Below are 18351 nucleotides of genomic sequence, written 5' to 3'. Positions count from 1 at the left end.
TTCAGTTTGCAGTCTCACAGGTGAGCAGGTTTATGCATAGCCCAGGGTCTCAGCATTGGAAGGCAGTTAAACGCGTCTTTCGCTACTTGAGTGGCACCATACATCTTGGGTTGTTTTATCCTAAGGGGGGATCGTTGCCGCCAGATTTGCATGCCTTTTCGGACTCAGATTGGGCTGGTTGCTATGACACAAGAGTGTCCACAAGTGGTTTTTGTTTCATGCTCGGTAGCTCATGCATATCTTGGTTGAGCAAGAAACAACCTACTGTGGCCACTTCGAGTTGTGAAGCTGAGTACAGGGCAGCTTTCACAGAGCTACGGTTGAGTGTGTGTGGCTCAGACGGCTTATGGCTGATTTGGGTGTTGGACAGGAGTCTGCCACCTCTATCTACACTGACAGTCAGAGCGCATTGGCAGTTGCGAGAAACCCAGTTTTTCATGCTCGCTCAAAGCACATTGAGGTGCATTATCACTATGTCAGGGAGAGACTCTCAGCAGGAGAGATCAGCTTGGCCTATGTGCCAACATAGGACAACCTCGCCGATCTTTTCACAAAGGCGCTTCCTCGTGAGAAGTTTGAAGCTTTCCGCAAAGCTTTGGGCTTGCTCCCCTTTGTGGATTGATCTACTTCGGGCATGGCACTTCCCTATACATGAGTGCCAGCTCTCGTTCACACCATCACTCCCAGGGGAGATTTGTTGCCATATACATAGGCAGTGATGTGTGTGAACACACTTAGGACCACCGGGGCACTTTTTCCCTCTTTAGGAGGTTTTTTCCCCCGGCTTGTATATACGCCCATCATATTGGGCTGGTTGCTATGACACAAGAGTGTCCACAAGTGGTTTTTGTTTCATGCTCGGTAGCTCATGCATATCTTGGTTGAGCAAGAAGCAACCTACTGTGGCCACTTCGAGTTGTGAAGCTAAGTACAGGGCAGCTTTCACAGAGCTACGGTTGAGTGTGTGTGGCTCAGACGGCTTATGGCTGATTTGGGTGTTGGACAGGAGTCTGCCACCTCTATCTACACTGACAGTCAAAGCGCATTGGCAGTTGCGAGAAATCCAATTTTTCATGCTCGCACAAAGCACATTGAGGTGCATTATCACTATGTCAGGGAGAGACTCTCAGCAGGAGAGATCAGCTTGGCCTATGTGCCAACACAGGACAACCTCGTCGATCTTTTCACAAAGGCGCTTCCTCGTGAGAAGTTCGAAGCTTTCCGCAAAGCTTTGGGCTTACTCCCCTTTGTGGATTGATCTACTTCGGGCATGGCACTCCCCTATACATGAGTGCCAGCTCTCGTTCTCACACCATCACTCCCAGGGGGGATTTGTTGCCATATACATAGGCAGTGATGTGTGTGAACACACTTAGGACCGCCGGGGCACTTTTTCCCTCTTTAGGAGGTTTTTTTCCCCGGCTTGTATATACGCCCATCATTCTAGGGCTAACTTATCTTTTGTACATTGACACAATCTAATACATTGTGTGTTGTGTGCATTCTTGCTTCTTCTTCTCCAAGCTTTGTGTGCTTTCCTGCAACCCTAATTCCAACAAAAGCATTAGGACTCATCACACAGTTTAAATGATGAAATCATTCACCACACCAAGGGGATACAATGGGCAAAAGATGCATGGGATCAACTCAATAAATTATTTCGCACTCAAGACGAAAATTCAAAGATAAATCTGTTAATGCAATTCTACAAACTTGATATGAAGGAAAGTGAACCTTTAAATCACACACTTGAACAAATACAAACGCATTAAGCAACAACTGGCAGTCATTGGTAAGAATGTAGAGGATGATGAGGCACTAGCAGTGCTTCTGAAGAGTGTGGACAAAGGTGAATATGAAAACATTGTGGTAACCTTTAAAGAATGTACCTGAATTGAAGTTGCATGAGATAGAAGGAGCTCTACTAGAGCAAGAGACCAAGGTCAAAGAGAAGAAATGGGTGGACTCAATAGAGCTGGAGAGGAAAAAGCATTCTTCACCCAAAGGAGGATTCTCACAAGGACGAGGACGAGGAAGAGGCAGAGGAGGAGCTTCACTTGCCAAGGACACATGGCAAGAGACTGCTGTGCAAACCCAGTGGAGAAGGAACGGCATCGGCAAACTTCATTGAGATTCCTGAGGAAGTGGAGTCAGATCATCTTTTCTGAGAGAGAGAGAGAGAGAGAGAGAGAGAGAGAGAGAGAGAGAGAGAGAAACCCCACAACCCAATGTAACCTGCCCCAACAGAGTAAAACCACCTCTGCTGAGCCACCGATGATGTAGGCCATGTGGTAGATGTATGTGTGAGCCCTTTAATCAAGGTCACGGGCACTTGTAGTAGCCTTGGACACAGAGAGAGAGAGAGAGTGTGTGTTAAGGACTATGAGTTAGGGACTTGAGGCACTGGTCGCGGGCTACCAAGTAAGAGGGAAACTTGGTATAGGGTCCAAGTGTGCTAGGATTATTCACTTGAGGAGAGGTGTTGAAATATACAAGTGAATGGTGTGTGTAGGAACAAGCCCTTAGCAAGAGGTTGTAAAAGAGAGTCTGTAAATGAGTGAGAAGTAGTGAAAAAGTGAGAGGTATCTACTAGGAGAGAATAAAGGGTAGCATGAGAAGTTCTAGGATGTGTGGAGATATTATGGGAAAAGTGAAGATGTGGAGAGAATCAAGCAAAAGAGGTGGAGTGAATCAAAGAGAGATCAATGGGATTAGATGCTTGGCATCTTGTGGATGTAAACTCTATAAATTGAGGCATTGGCCTAATGAGAATTTACTGGTTTTTGAGTATCCATGCTTACATTAAGCTATCAGTTAATTGCTCACTAATCTTGTCATAATCATTATCTAATCACTTTGCTAATGATGTTGATTTTTGCATTTGATCCACCATAGCTCATCACTTGCGGCTTGCATTTTAACACCAATGAGACCTCTGAGCAGCTGATGAGAATTGACTAAGAACAGTCATAGCATAGGAGATATCTCGTCGCATATTGGCAAGATAAAGTAATGAGCAAACTATCTACCGATACTTTGTGGAATCAACCATGGGTGTATCACCCTCCTTAGATACTTTGGCACTTGGGTCTATGGGCCAAGAGTGTTAAATCCCCATGGATCTCCTTGTAGAATGCTCCTAAAACACAACTCGAAACCTGCAAAACAAAGCCAAACAATGTGAAGGGTGTGCAGGCTTTACTTACCACCCAACCATGATAGCCGTGGGCAAAACCCACAAGTCTTGGATGTCCCCATCGAGCCACGAGCTGAGCTAACTAGCAAGACACACCAAGTAGTCTCTACCCCATGACGTCCCATACTACTACCAAGGAGCCACCCTTGCGGGCCTTGAGATTGCTATCAGCCTCGGCTACATGAAGCAGGTACATGTCTGCACTAGATCCAGGTTCATGACTGTAGAGCTCTCGCAAAGACTCGCGAGACTCTATGACAACTGACTAACCTTGGCCACCCTTTTATAGGGTCTTCGCCGGACATTGGGCATCCACACTTGGACACTTGCCCATCCATACTTGGGTGCCTGCCCGTCACTTTATCCCTAGCCCAGCTCACTAACTAGCTTGCATAGCTCCTCTGGAGAAAGATAGCCTCTAGTGATGTTTGCTTTCGTCTTTTCCTCGGCGGGTTTCTTAGGCTTGGATTCCTTATCCTTCTCACCTGAGAGCTAGAACTGTTATCCTTATTGATTTCTTGAGGAGTAACTAATTGGTTTGTTCCACCCAGTAATTCCTTAAGTCTACTGACATGAAATACGGGATGAACTTTCACATGAGAAGGCAAGTCCAATTCATATGCAACTGAACCAATCCGGCATATAACCCAAAATGGTCTGTAGTATCTAGGGGAAATTTTCAGAGATCAACCCATCCATAAAGTCTCAAAATCTTTCGGAACTCGCAAATACACCATCATTCCTTCGGAGAACTCTGTGGGTGAACGATGTGTATTAGAATAAAATCTCACTCTGTTTGGAGAACTTCTAATAGATTCCTTCGCAACTTGTAACATTTCTTGCATATCTTGCGAAAAAGTACCTGCTACATCATGCTGAAGTCCTGAGAATGCCACGGTAATAGGTGATCTAGGTTTGTTGGTACTTCCTTCACTCCTCTGGGAGAAAGATAACCTCTAGTGATGTCTGCTTTAGTATTTTCTTGGGGGGGTTTCTTAGGCTTGGATTCCTTATCCTTCTTACCTCCTGAACTAGATCTAGAACTGTTATCCTTCTTATCGTCTTTAGAAGACGAATTACCTTTCCCCAGCTGCTGCGAAGCAATTTGCTGCTATGCTGGGGTTTGGTACTAGACTACGGTTGTTTTGGCTTGCCTCCGTTCATCTTGATTTCTTCATTTTGAGCGAGAGTCAAAGCCCGGTCATATGTGCTAGGTTCAAAGTTACGAACTGTGAACTGAATGTTAGGATTTTATCCACAAATGAATTGATCCATCTTGGCCTGCTTTGATAACGCTAACTGCTATGCTAAAGTGATAACCTTATCGGAAAACTGAAGCACGGGTGACCCTTTCTATTTGAGTTCGTAGAACTCATCTGCTAGGTTGGTCATATACTGGGCAGGGAGAAATCTAGTCTTTAGGTCATTGATGAAGGTGTCCCAATGAAATGCTGTGACACCTATGGTCTGGTCTGTGTGTAAATGCTGCCACACCAAGTGACTGCCTCACCTGTCAGGTGGGGAGCCGCCCACGTGGACTTCATCTTGAGGATCTGTTAGCTTTGCCAAAGGAAAATACGCATTAAACTGATGAATAACTTGATTGATAGCTAAATGATCACACTTATCGTCATAATTACTAAAGTTTTGCTGAATCCGGATGACGATCGTTGATGTTGCGGGAGTCTAGCTAGTGGCACCTATGGGCAGAGAGACTGAAGAGAGGATGTGTTGAAATTGCAGAAGCATGGCCTCCCTTTCCCGCTTGTGTTCAAGTATCCTTCGCTCTCGATCGAGCTTCTCGTTTGTGCTCATAAGCTGTGAGGTTAGCCTGATGCCGCGGTCTTCTTCAATCTTGCATTAAGCTTCCTCATAGGCCCACCTATCTGCTTTTTCTTGTTGCCTTTGTTCCTTTTTCTTCCCCTTTTGCTTCCCGTCATGTGGCCTCATCTTCTCGTTTTCATTGTTCCATTTGAAAGAAGAGAGAGATGAAGTTGGGGGTAGTTTGTGTGGGTTTTGTTGCGGTAGCCTTCAAGAGTTGGAGATGTTCCATGAGAAGTTCATTTTATGCTCGGAGTAGAGCTATGGTATCTAGTTGGTGGAAGAGCATGGTCTCTTTTGAGGGAGACTTCTTCTTGGCTGATGTGTACTCTCCTCTGTAGGCATTTTTCTAAAGTTAGTGCTTGTGCTGGAGTGAAGTATGACCATCCAAGGACGCTCTCACGCTAGGATATGGTGTGTGTGAACAAGCTAAATTTGATACCAAGATAACATGCAACAGAATTATGTGTAGATGTAGAATCCTTTCACATAAAGTCTCACACCGCCTTCTGTATCATGGGTTTTGTGAGTCTTTAGCAATCCACTTTATCACTTCACACTTTCAGAGATGAGAGAGAGAGAGAGAGAGAGAGAGAGAGAGAGTAAGATTCCTCCCTCCGGCTTTTGAGTTGTGCAGGTGTAAGAACCTCCCCTTCTAATCTTATAATTATTCCCCTCTTTGAAATAAAAGAAAGATCCTATTTTACCTTGTTTTGGCCTAGAGAGAGAAAATGTTCTAGAGAGAGGTTATTCAATTTTTAGATATTTTGGATGGAAAAATATATTTTCTTATTAAAATAAATTTCCCCAAAATAAAAGTTCAAAAAGATTTTCAGAAGGTGCATTAGAAATCAATTATAATCTGTTCAAAAGACCTTATCCTAAGGGTCCAGATTTAAAAATTTTAGATTAACGTTCTGAGGGGCCAATTAGATTAATCCAAATGTAGGGAGGAGATAAATTGAAGAAATAAAGAAATCCCCCAAAAATGAGTAAATACTCACATAAGATGAAGAGTTGACTAAGGACAAGGATATTAGTAAAAAAAGAAGAGATACTTAGAGAAATGATGCATTTTTGACACCTCATTGTGGGGGAATTCCCCTCATGAAGGAGGTGCCTATTTCACATGTGTGGTTGAGTTTTAAACTCATAAATAATGAGATATTTTCATCTCTCCTCTCTCCTGCTTCAACTAGATCCAAAAAGTAAGCCAAAAATTAACCAAACTGATCTGGAAAATTCTAGACTCAGTTTGCTTGGTTAGAGGCTCACTTTTTCCTATAAATGAAGCCTCCCCCTTTGTAAATGGATAATAGTGTTTTATGCATTGTTACTCTACTTCTCCCCAAAGTTAAAAATTATTTATGTGAAAGGATAGATGTGGATGTGTATGTGATAAGTATGGATGTGGATGTATGTGGGGAGAATACATGTGGATGTAAATGTGATGGATATGAACGAGACATCCATTAGACATCCTCCAGATGAAGTGGGAATGCATCAGTATGGATTTTACTACTGGATTACCTTCAGTGCAATCAGGTTACAACTCCATCTTCGTGGTAGTTCATAGACTAACCAAAGTTGCCCATCTAATTCTAATAAAACTGTACTCTCCTCTATAGACATTTTTCTGAAGTTGGTGGTCATGTCGGAGCAAAGTATGACCATCCGCGGATGCTCTCACGCTAGGATGTGGTGTGTGTGGACAAGTTGAATCTTATACCAATGTAACATGCAGTGGAATTATGTGTAGATGTAGAATCCTATCACGCAAAGTCTCACACCACCTTCTGTATCTCGAGTTTCGTAAGTCTTTAGTAATCCACTTTGTCACTTCACACTTTCAAAGAGGAGAGAGAGAGAGAGAGAGAGAGAGAGAGAGAGAGAGAGAGAGAGAGAGAGAGAGAGAGAGAGAGAGAGAGAGAGAGAGAGAGATTTGTACACCTTGTTGGGTCTCAAATTACCCACTAAAGGGCCCCTCCTATTGCTAGGAGTATTTGTTTTATTACTTTGAAGAGAATGACTGAATTTGTACTATAGATAACCCAAATGCAAGACCTTTGGAAGGCCAAGAGTTAGGATGACTGTACACTGCTGTAGAAGCACCAATGATGTTCAATCTTGATGCCAATGCAATCTTCCAAGGGGCTGTAGGAAGGTTGCAAACCTTTGGCTAAGAAAGGGGTTGAATTGGAACTATTCTAGGCTATCAATATGCAAGGGGAATGATTGAATATGCTGAGTCTACCTTCACCTGGGAGGATGGAGAAAACGATGATGAATGCTTGCTGAATTTTTGTTGTAGGGCTAAGAAACACTGATGGACTGAAGCGCTTCTTCCTTATGCTGATGATGATGCATTTTCTGTTGGGGCTGAATGCTTGTATGCTTTAAGTGATGATGATATGATTGCTGAGTGCTGAGATGATGAGAAACACTTGCTATTTATATGAGGCAATAGAGCTAGTCTGTTGGCCACAGATCTGGCCCAATGGGCTAATAAATACTACACTACTTGAGTATGCTGAATATATGGTAATACTGATGATAATGCTGAATTAAATGCTAGTAAGCTAGCCGACTTGATATTAAAGGTTGCCAACTAGATGATAATAATGGATAAATGCTATAATGCTTATTCAAGGCTTATGCAAGGGTTCACATGCACACAAGATGAATGTTACACAAATGCAAAATGCTTTCTAATGCAAACCCTAAAGCTTCTATTGACTTTTAGATGGATGAATGATTCTCTTCAAGTGGGTCAAGGGACATGACGGACTGACTGATAGTGTAAGGCTAAGGAATGATCTATGTAGCTCTTGCTTGACATATCTCAAATTGGGGCTTACAATGGGGCCATGACTTACCTTAATATCATATCCTGAAGGGTCCTACTACTATACAATGATGCACTGATGATGAGGCATCTTGTCACCATGCACTACAATGTAGAGTGCATGTGATATTCCCTCCTTAGCTTGGCAGTAGGTTCATGGCTTCCAAGTAGTCTGCCAATAATTGGGGGTACTCTTGAAAGAACTCCTCGTCTAGCTAAACGGCTTCGTGGGTGTAGCTCGATCTCAGAACTTTGTGTGGAATTGACTGAGGCTTCGATTGGCACCGTGCTTCCAATGATGAAGAAGGATGTGCTCAGGCTATGTCTGGTTGCTGGACCAAAAAATTTTGGTCCAACATATGGTTTTAGCCAAGAAACATGGAAAACATCATGCATCATCCAACTGTTAGGCAACTTTAACTTCATGGAGACATCACTTCACTTCTTAACTATAGGAAAAGGTCTAAAACTACGGTAAGAGAGCTTGGGACAATGTTTTTCCACTTGTTTTAATCTCTATTTCATTATACATAAATAGACCCATTCCCCTTCCTTGAAGTGGACATCTCGTATAAACTTATTTGCCTGTCTATTGTAAGCTTCCTAGAATTTGGTCAAGCGTTCTTTAACTGACTCAATTTCAAAGAATACTTCCATTGTTTTGTTACCCTCAAGAGATGGAGACACCATTCTCATCAAAAAGAGAAATGGCAAACCAAAGATTGCCTCACAACAAGGAGTACGTTCGATATTGGATGAATGAGTATCGTTCAAGATGGCTTGGACTAATGGAAGATGATGTTTCCATTTGGATTGTTGGTCATGACAATATGACTTGAGAACGTCGAAGGCCAACTTGTTATAATTTTGTATCTGGCCATCTGTTTGTGGATGTAATGCACTAGACAACTGTAACTTGGTCCCAAAGTTCTCAAATAATGCTCTCCAAAAATGCGAGGTGACCTTGGAATCCTTGTCTGATGTGATGGTGCTAGAGGCAAACCACAAATGGGGTACCAATGTTTGATAAAAAGATAGGCTTTGAGAAAAAGGCAAGAAACGTCCTCGATTGTGGTCGTATGCTTGCATGGGATGAGCATGCAGAACTTACTAAAGAGATCCACAATGGTAAAACAATGAGTGTTGGGAGATCCGATGGATGCTGGTACAGGCCCTACAAAGTCCATAGAAATGTCGATTAAAGATCCATCAGGGATAGGCAAAGGTTGAAGTAAACCAACCCATTTCGTATGTGGAACCTTTACTTTTTGACAAATCTTATAGGCTTGAACATGGGAATAAACATCACGCCTCATTTTTGGCCAATAAAAGGACTATTCCAATTTCTCGATTAATAGTATTGTTGATACCTCCATGGCCTCCAGCTAAGGAGTCATGGGCATCACGGAGAAGAGCTATTCGTTCCTCCCAAATGACATAGAGGCACTTCTTGTAGAACAACCAACCGTTCTACACTGAATAATGGCCAGGCTTGAAATTGAGGCCTAAACTATATTGAGTACCAAGCTCAATGGAATTGACATATTGATCTTTCATGCTATCCAAGTCTTTTCTAGTGATTTCGAGAATGGTAGACTCCTGCATTGTCTGGATGCTGGTCTATCGACTAAGAGCATCTGCAACTTAGTTATACTTTCCCAGAATGTGCTCGATTATTTTGCCAAATTGTTGGAAGATCTAACTTCATATGTGGGTTAAGTGACTTGACTGACTTACTAACACTCTAAGATTGAGGAATAATCTACGTAGCTCGTGCCCGACATATTTTGGACTGGGGCCATAGTATACGACAATATCATATCCTAAAGAGTCGTAATGTTGTTGATGATGAGTCATCTTGTCACCATGCATTACAGTGCAGAGTGCATGTGACATGCTCAACATTGAGGCCCATGCTCCTACATGATGTCTATGGCTAGAGATGCTTCCTCTACATGCTGAATACTTTGTCCCCATGATAGCTGAGGTATGTACATGATGCAAGTGATGAATGCTTCTAATGCTTGTGATGCTTTCTCCAAGTGGATTAAGTCTCTGACATTGATTTCTAACTACGTAGCTTGTGCCTGATTGTGCTTAGACCGAGGGCTCATAAACGTCACGGCTTACAACAAATATAGCCTATATATACATGGTTATGTTGGAAAGTTATCATCTCCAGATGGACTTTAGTTAGGTCTCTGCATGCTTGTAAAGACAAGAATAAGGTCTTGCATTTTCATCTAGGACATTACATTATTTATTAAGCCCATTTTTTGGTATTTTTGGCCTTATATGCTATTTAAAGCATTTTATGTCTCACGATAGCCTGTTGGCTTGTTGCAACCGGCCGACATGGTTCTAGATGGCTATATAAGGCTTTTCTAGCCTTTCTCATTTCTTCATCTCAGATTTGCGTAGCTTCTTGAGTTCATTGGTTGTAGCAATAGCCTCTTGTGGATTCTAAGCATCTATGGGCTTCCCTCATACTCATTTTTAGTATTAATCTACTCTTTCCAGCCTTCTATAGATTTGCTTCTTGGGTCTATGTCACAAGTAGAATAGACCAACACTTCAAATACCAAACAAAGCATGAAAACAGAGCAGAAGAACTATAAACATTAGAATACCAAGGTGTGGGTGCAATTATCACCAGATTTTCCACAAAGCATCAGCACATCTCTTGACTATCCTAGAGAAAGTCGACCAGCCACGTGTCAGCTACTATGGAGGAAATTGACTAGCTCTATATCAGCTATGGAGCAAGTCGGCCTGTAGAAATAGCCTAGAATCCGCTGTATGGCCAACGCAAGAGAGAAGAGAGAGAGAACTATAGTCAGATAGCAGAGAAGAAGATTCCAGAGGCATGAGCATGGTCAAAACAAGCCCAAATCCCTACTTTTATAAAGTCAAGTTACTCTAGAATTGAAGTGCTTCCCCTTTTTGCCCAAAATAGATGAACTTAGCCAAAAATATCAACTTTATGCTTTTCTTGGCTTCTATTGCAAGTTTCAGTCCAAAAAATCAACTTTTGTGCTTTTTCCAAACTTGTTGGCCAAGTTACAAGTAGGCGCCTCCTTTTGTCCACCACTAATCATAAGTAGTACACAGCACATCAATTTGCTAGCAGCTCTAAAATCCCCAAGCGGGGTCCATTCTCTTGCACAAGGCTGAATAAGAAAACCAAGTAATGAAGTGGTGTACAAGACCATGATGGATCCTTCTCCAACCAATCATCTGATACTTGGAAATCATTTACTAACTAGGCAAGTCGTATATCTTGTTCTCTACATCCCATTGCATTTTTCCATAGAACTACAGATACCTCTCCTCTACTATTTTATTTGAAAAATTTCGAAGTGAATTTTTCAAAGCAAATAGTAGAGCGGAGGTATCTGTAGTTCTATGGAAAAAATGATGTGCTGGTGTACTCCTTATGATTACTGGTGGAAAAAAGGAGGCGCCTACTTGTATCTTGGCCAACAAGCTTGGGAAAAGCATAAAAGTTGATATTTTGGGTTGAAACTTGGAATATAAGCCAAGAAAAGCATAAAGTTGATATTTTTGGCTGAGTTCACCTATTTTGGGTAAAAAAGAAAAGTACTTCAATTATAGAGTAACTCGACTTTATAAAAGCAGGGATTTGGGGCTGTTTGACCATGCGCATCCCTCTGGAGTCTTCGTACAGTTCTCTCTCTCTTCTCTCTTGCACTGGACGTACAACAGATTCTCGGCTGTTTAAGTAGGTTGACTTGCCCCATAGATGATACAGAGCTAGTCGATTTCTTCCATAGTTGACATCGGGCTGGTCAACTTCCTCTAGGACAGCCACATGGCTGGTCACTTTCTCCTAGAGCCTGACGGGGCTGGTTGACTCTCTTTTGGGAAGATTTTGGGCTTTTTTTGGGGAATGTTTTGGAAGAATTTGGGGCTAATTTGAAAGCTCTTCTGGTGGGCTGATTTATGGCTATGTTTTGGCACGGAGTTCGGGACTTTTGGGGTCCATACCAGGTTGTTTCATGGATTGTTTATGAGCTGAATTCATGGGAATATTTTTGGGACAATTTTGGATAGCTTTTGGAGATGTTTGTATCTTGGCTCTAGAGACTAAGATCTAGGCAAGAGATGTGCAGATGCTTTGTGGAAAATTCGGTGCTGATTACACCCGCACCTTAGTATCTTGTAAAAGCTTCTTTCTCAATAAAGAAGTACATACGGGGGGACCAGCCACTCCCGCTTAGTGTAATGTATTGTATTGTTTATGGTTCTTACAATGTGTTATCATGCTCTATCTCGTATTTGAAGTGTTGGTCTATTCTATTGCTCCGGGTCTTCCATACTTGTGACAGTCTATTCCTGTGTTTCACATTCTTTCGAGTTCTGCACTGTAAGATTTCTCCCCAGCCTCTCAAGAAGTCCAGTATCTTCCCCTATAATCAAATCCCTCTTCAGAAATATAAAAGATCTTGTTTCTACCTGTTTTGGCCTAGAGAGAGAAAATCTTCTAGAGAGAGGTGATTCAATTTTTACATGTTTTTGGATGGAAAAATATCTTATCTTATTAAAATAAGTTCCCCCGAAACAGAAGTTCAAAAATAATTTCAGAAGGTGTATTAGAAATAAATTATAATCTGTTCAAAAGGCCTTATCCTAAGGGTCCAGATTTTCTAAAAATTTTAAATTAAGGTTACTATAAGATTAATCCAAATGTAGGGAGGAGGTAAATTGAAGAAATAAAGAAAATCCTCCCAAAAATGAGTAAATAGTCACATAAGATGAAGAGTGGACTAAGGACCAAAGGAAATACTAAAAAAATGAATTTTTGACACCTCATAGTGGGGATTCCCCCTCATGAAGTAGGCACCTTTTTTCCATCAATGCTTTTGAATTTTAAATCAATAAAATTAGATATTTCATCTCTCCTCTCTCCTAATTCAAAACTGGATCCAAAAAGTGAACTAAACTAACCCAAAAATAGTCACAAAAATTGACCAAACTGATCTGGAAAATTCTAGAATTAGTTTGCTTGGTTAGAAGCTCACTTTTTCCTATAAATAGAAGCCTCTCCCTTTGTAGAAGCTTAATAGTGTTTTATGCACTATTACTCTACTCCTCCCCAGAGCCAAAAAACAGTGAATTTATTGATAATTCATTAGTTTTTGATCATTTCCTCTTCAAAAGAATTGGTGGCCACTCTTGTTGCAAACAAGAGTAGATCCCTCAAAACATCAAGCCAAAGGAAAGCTCACAAAAATTCATGTAAGCTAGAAATCCTACTTTTTCTTTATTCCATTTAATGGTTTTCTAATTTTTGTTTTTTTAAATGAAAAATGATGTTATGCCTTGTTGGAAAGGCTTTCCCCCTCTCTTCATTCTTGAATTCAGCCTTTCTTTATCCTAGATATGTAATGAAATTCTTAGAATTAAACTTTTCATATTGTTTCTCTTGGAATTTGATTAGTTTAGAATGCTTTAAACCATTTGGGATAATTTTCTAAGTAACTTGAGAATGAAAAAAAATAAAAAATGGCAGCCATACAAAGGAGGTTATGGAAAAATTTTCTTAAATTTTGTGAAATAAGTTTTATCTTTTATTATTCAAAAATAGTAATCCCCACCATTTGTGTATTCCAAAAGTGTCATTTTCATTCTAGGTATAGAAAAATGCAAATTGGAAATATTTTTATTATAAAAGTGTTATTTCCATTAGAATTAATTTCTATGCATAGAAAGATGCATATTGGATATTTTTTATTATTACAAAAAAGTGATTCTCATTAGATTTAAATTCTATGCATAGAAAGATGCATATTTGGAAATATTTTTATTATAAAAGTGTTACTTTCACCAATATTGATTTTTATGCATAAAAAGATGCATAAAAGAATTTTTTTAATTATAAAATTGTTACTTTCATCAAAATTGATTTTTATGCATAAATAGATGCATAAAAGAAAATTTTTTATTATAAAAGTGTTACTTTCATCAAAATGGATTTTTATGCATAAATAGATGCATAAAGATTTTTTTTATTATAAAAGTGTTAATTTCATCAAAATTGATTTTTATGCATAAATAGATGCATAAAAGAATTTTTTTAATTGTAAAAGTGTTACTTTCATCAAAATGGATTTTTATGCATAAGTAGATGCATAAAGAATTTTTTTATTATAAAAGTGTTACTTTCATCAAAATTGATTTTTATGCATAAAAGAATTTTTTTATTGTAAAAGTGTTACTTTTATCAAAATTGATTTTTACGCATAAATAGATGCATAAAAGAAATTTTTAAATTGTAAAAGTGTTACTTTCATCAAAATTTATTTTTATGCATAAAAGAATTTTTTTATTGTAAAAGTGTTACTTTCATCAAAATTGATTTTTATGCATAAATAGATGCATAAAAGAATTTTTTATTATTATAAAAGTGTTACTTTCATCAAAATTGATTTTTTTTGCATAAATAATGCATAAAAGAATTTTTTTAATTATAAAAATGTTACTTTCACCAATATTGATTTTTATGCATAAAATGATGCATAAAAGATTTTTTGTTTATAAAGGTGTTACTTTCACCAATATTGATTTTTATGCTTAAAATGATGCATAAAAGATTTTTTTTATTATTAAAGTGCTACATTCACCAATATTGGATTTTATGCATAAATGATTTTTATATCAAAATTAGAGTTCTCTTTAATTCTATAAATTTCCATGAATAATTGATAAATGAATAAGTAATTACTTTGTGAGAGAAAAATCCTATGGTTTCATATTCACTCGGATAGTAATGAGAAAACTCAGAAAAGAAAACTATCAAAGTTCAATTTTTAGATAAATGATTAGTTTATTCTTCATAGAAATTCGTGATTAGTTTAGAAATCAGTTAAGCAAATATTCAATAAATAAAATTCAGTAAAGTAGTAATTGAAATATTACCCTTCGAGAAAGATAGTTCAGGGAGAACCTTTCCAGACTCAAACCCTGAATCAGACTATGACCAAGACATAACTCCTTCGTCAGTTTCAAGAAAAGACGATGTGACCAGTTCAGGAAAATTCACTCAAATCACCCACCGAATTTGAAATCAAGTTAAGACCCTTTGATTTTGACCTGAGGATCAAGGTTACAGAATTCGAGAAAATCTGTTTGGAATTCAGACCTGCGACGATCGGAAAGTCTTGGGATATGGATTTAAGATATACTCATTGTATTCAAAAGAAACTCAAAACTGAAAACTTGCATAGAAACCCTGTTTTCTTAAAGAATTGTCTTACGCCAGAATGCTTGGAGGGAGCATTTGGTATATGTGTTTTTCTAAGGGAAGTTCTGTTGCAACAACTGGCGGGGAGTGTTCAAAGGAGGATGGCTCATGCAGCAAAAACCTACCTAGGTCTTGACCAGCCTTGGTATGGTGAAAAATGGTGTGCTTCCGGTACGATGGGTGAGGGCCGACGAAGCGGTCCCTGAGTAAAGTGCCAGGACAACTAAGGAGGATCCTGGAGGGTTCTGACACCTAAGGAGGATCCTGGAGGGTTCTGACCAGGCGATGCACGAGCTCGCGGTGCTTAGGACACCCATTTGTATGTCGTGGAAGATATATATGTATGATGACGAAAAATTATTGTAATCTGTTACTGGATCTCGTTGCTGACCAGCTGGTCTCGACGGAGAGTCGAGAGTGATACCTGTTTTTGAGAAACAAGGAACTGGATGGAAATTTTGAGTTATGATATTTGTAACTAATAATTGTTTGTCAATGGATTGTTTTATAAGTTAAAGTTTAAAGAGGAGTGTGTGCGTATTTGTATTCTAAAGCAAAAGTTAAGAAAGGCATTTAATTATGGGTGGGTGAGTACTTGTCTGGTTCTACCAATTCCAGTGGTTGGGCAATGGCTAACCCATGGGCCGGATGGGGTTAGGCTGGAAAATCAGTAGTTTTTAATAATAAAATTGATTAATAGGAATACGCTTAGAATTCGAATAGTTAAATAATAACCCGAAGACTTCTCAAATGAATAGATCAACGGATGTGCCTGATTCAATTAGGACAAAAGCGTTGATTCCTTCAAGATAAGTCTGTAATAGTTTTCCTTCTATCTGGTTTAATCAGATGAAGTTTAGTTTAGTATCTTGACCTCATTAGAAAAACTCGTTAAGAAATTCAAAATGGTGGAATCGTCCCCGTTTTCTGGGCATGGGAAATTTTCCCGGTTCCGGTTTTCAGAATGACCACCAGCTTAGTCTCGTGCCCAGACATTCGAGGGCAAGGCCTTGAGTGGGAAACCCTGCCCCGCACATGAGGGAGCTGCTTCTGCACTACCAGCTACCGAGAATCCGGTGTGCGGAGGGGGCAGTGGGATCTCACAATTGGTATCAGAGCGCTGTTGTAAATTTACGTAACAGCAACAGAAATTGCTTAAAATTTTAAAGTAAATTTGGGAAATAATGTTTTCGCTTGTTAATATTATGTTGAATGAACTTGAAAAATTAAAAACTCATAAATTGAATTGGAAATTTATAGATGGATACCTCGAATGTATCTGGCACTCCTGAACTCTCCCAGAGTCAGGATATGATAGCCTTTGCATTCGAGCACCTCATCAACTCTGCTACGACCCAAGTAAGCAGAGTGAGACTAGCACGTCATTTTGAGAGTCTTTACTTTCATGATCCTGTAGAGCGACATCGGTATATAAGGTTCTTTGGAGGATGATGTATTAATATCAGTACCAATCAGCGTTAAAGGCACAGGAAAAATATTATCTTAGCCATGATTCTAATAAGGCTAGGGTTTGTTCAGCATCATGTACAACTCTTTAATCATTCACCGAGGAACTTCAGAATTTCATGCCGAGTTTTTAGGCTTCTTAGCCGCTTTATCCCCAGAAGTAGAATTGTACAGCACCTCTTTCTGTAATGAATCGTGTGTACCATGGCATGCCTCCTTCGTAGTTTATCTTCTTTATGCGTACGCAATTGAGGCAGTGACTTTGGAGTCGTGATGCTCTATGTATATATCAAAAACTTTTGATAAAAAAAATGAGGTTTTGAAAAAAAAAACCCCAAATTGCTTTCATGATTGTGAATATGGTTAATCTTATTCAAGAAGTATGATGAAATAATTATCTGTTTAAAGATAAATCTCAAAAATTAAATAATCATAAATCTATTGTCAAAGTTAAGCTGACAAAAATCTCATTTTGTCAGAGTCATGAGGCACATGACCCGTGCAAGGCAACTGGATCCTCTAATCGATGATGACGAAGAGCTAGATCCGGATGTTCGAAAAGCACTGCACAGATCCCAACCTAGTCCCTTCAAGGGTGAAGGGGAGCAGTTAGGTGAAGTAGTGGAAAAGTGGATTGAGGCTATGGAAGAATACTTTGATGTAACTAGCTACAATGAGAGAAGCAAGATGGCTCTCGCTAGGTTAAAGATTTTGGAAACGGCCAGGGTCGCTCGGAGGAATCACTGCGAGACTAACCGTCTCGACCGGAATACCCAGACCTGGACCGATCTTAAAGCTTACCTCAGAAAGAGGTTTTGTCCTCCAAGCTTCCTTGAAACTAAAATGAATGAGTTCTTGGAACTAAAATGAATGAGTTCTTGGAACCAAAGCAGGATAGCCAGACAATTGAAGAGTACCATCAAGCTTTTGCCCTTCTCCTCAAATATTCTCCACAATTGGATGAAGAGCAGCTGATGTTCATTCGAGGAATGAACGAGCCATTGGACACCTTAGTAAAGAATGCCAAACCTGTCTCAATGGTCGAAGCAGTAAGAATGGCAAAGGAATTTGCCAAAGCCTTTGTAGTTAAGGTCCCGCGCCGAAGCCTGCACCCTCTAATTTTAAAAGATTCCAAACCCCGAGAAGTACTTCAAACTTTCCACCCCCAAAGAGGCAGTAATGCCCAATTCAGAATTAGGATGCGGGAAGATTCAGAAGTGAAGGAAGATTCAGAAGTGAAGGAAGACCCTTCCCCCCAGAACACTTTCTCAGGAGCCCCACCTCTTTCAAGGATTCAGAGGGACGAGCTCAGAAGTGAGAACCGGTGTTTTGGATGCCAGGGTTTTGGTCACCAGCTAAAGACTACCCGACTCTTGCCATGTCAAGAGGACAGGGAAGTCAAGGACCCAGAGTGCACAGACCAATCCCTTCGTATCAGTCAAATCAGGGTCCTTCTCGCCCAAATCTGGATAATCTCAGGAGAACTCCAGCTCAGCCATCTGCCTTTGTCCAGAGTAGCCTCAGAACTCCTTCCTAGAACTGGGGTAACGAAAGAGAAAGAGTTTCACCTCAGACTACTGCAACAGCCAGAGCAGTCACAATAGCAGAAGTAGTGGAAGAGGAAAGAGAGGACAGATTTATGCAGCAATTGAAAACCAAGGGCCAAACCATCAATTCTCAATCATCCATACTCCAGCTGAGTATATCACGGTAAGCCTTTTAAGCTTTTGATTGATTCAGGCAATACTACTCATTCTT

Source organism: Cibotium barometz, chromosome 29 (assembly GCF_041138505.1).
Source record: "Cibotium barometz isolate CiBa-2024 chromosome 29, ASM4113850v1, whole genome shotgun sequence".
In the NCBI taxonomy this organism is placed as follows: Eukaryota; Viridiplantae; Streptophyta; class Polypodiopsida; order Cyatheales; family Cibotiaceae; genus Cibotium; species Cibotium barometz.
This window is presented reverse-complemented; position numbering follows the sequence as displayed.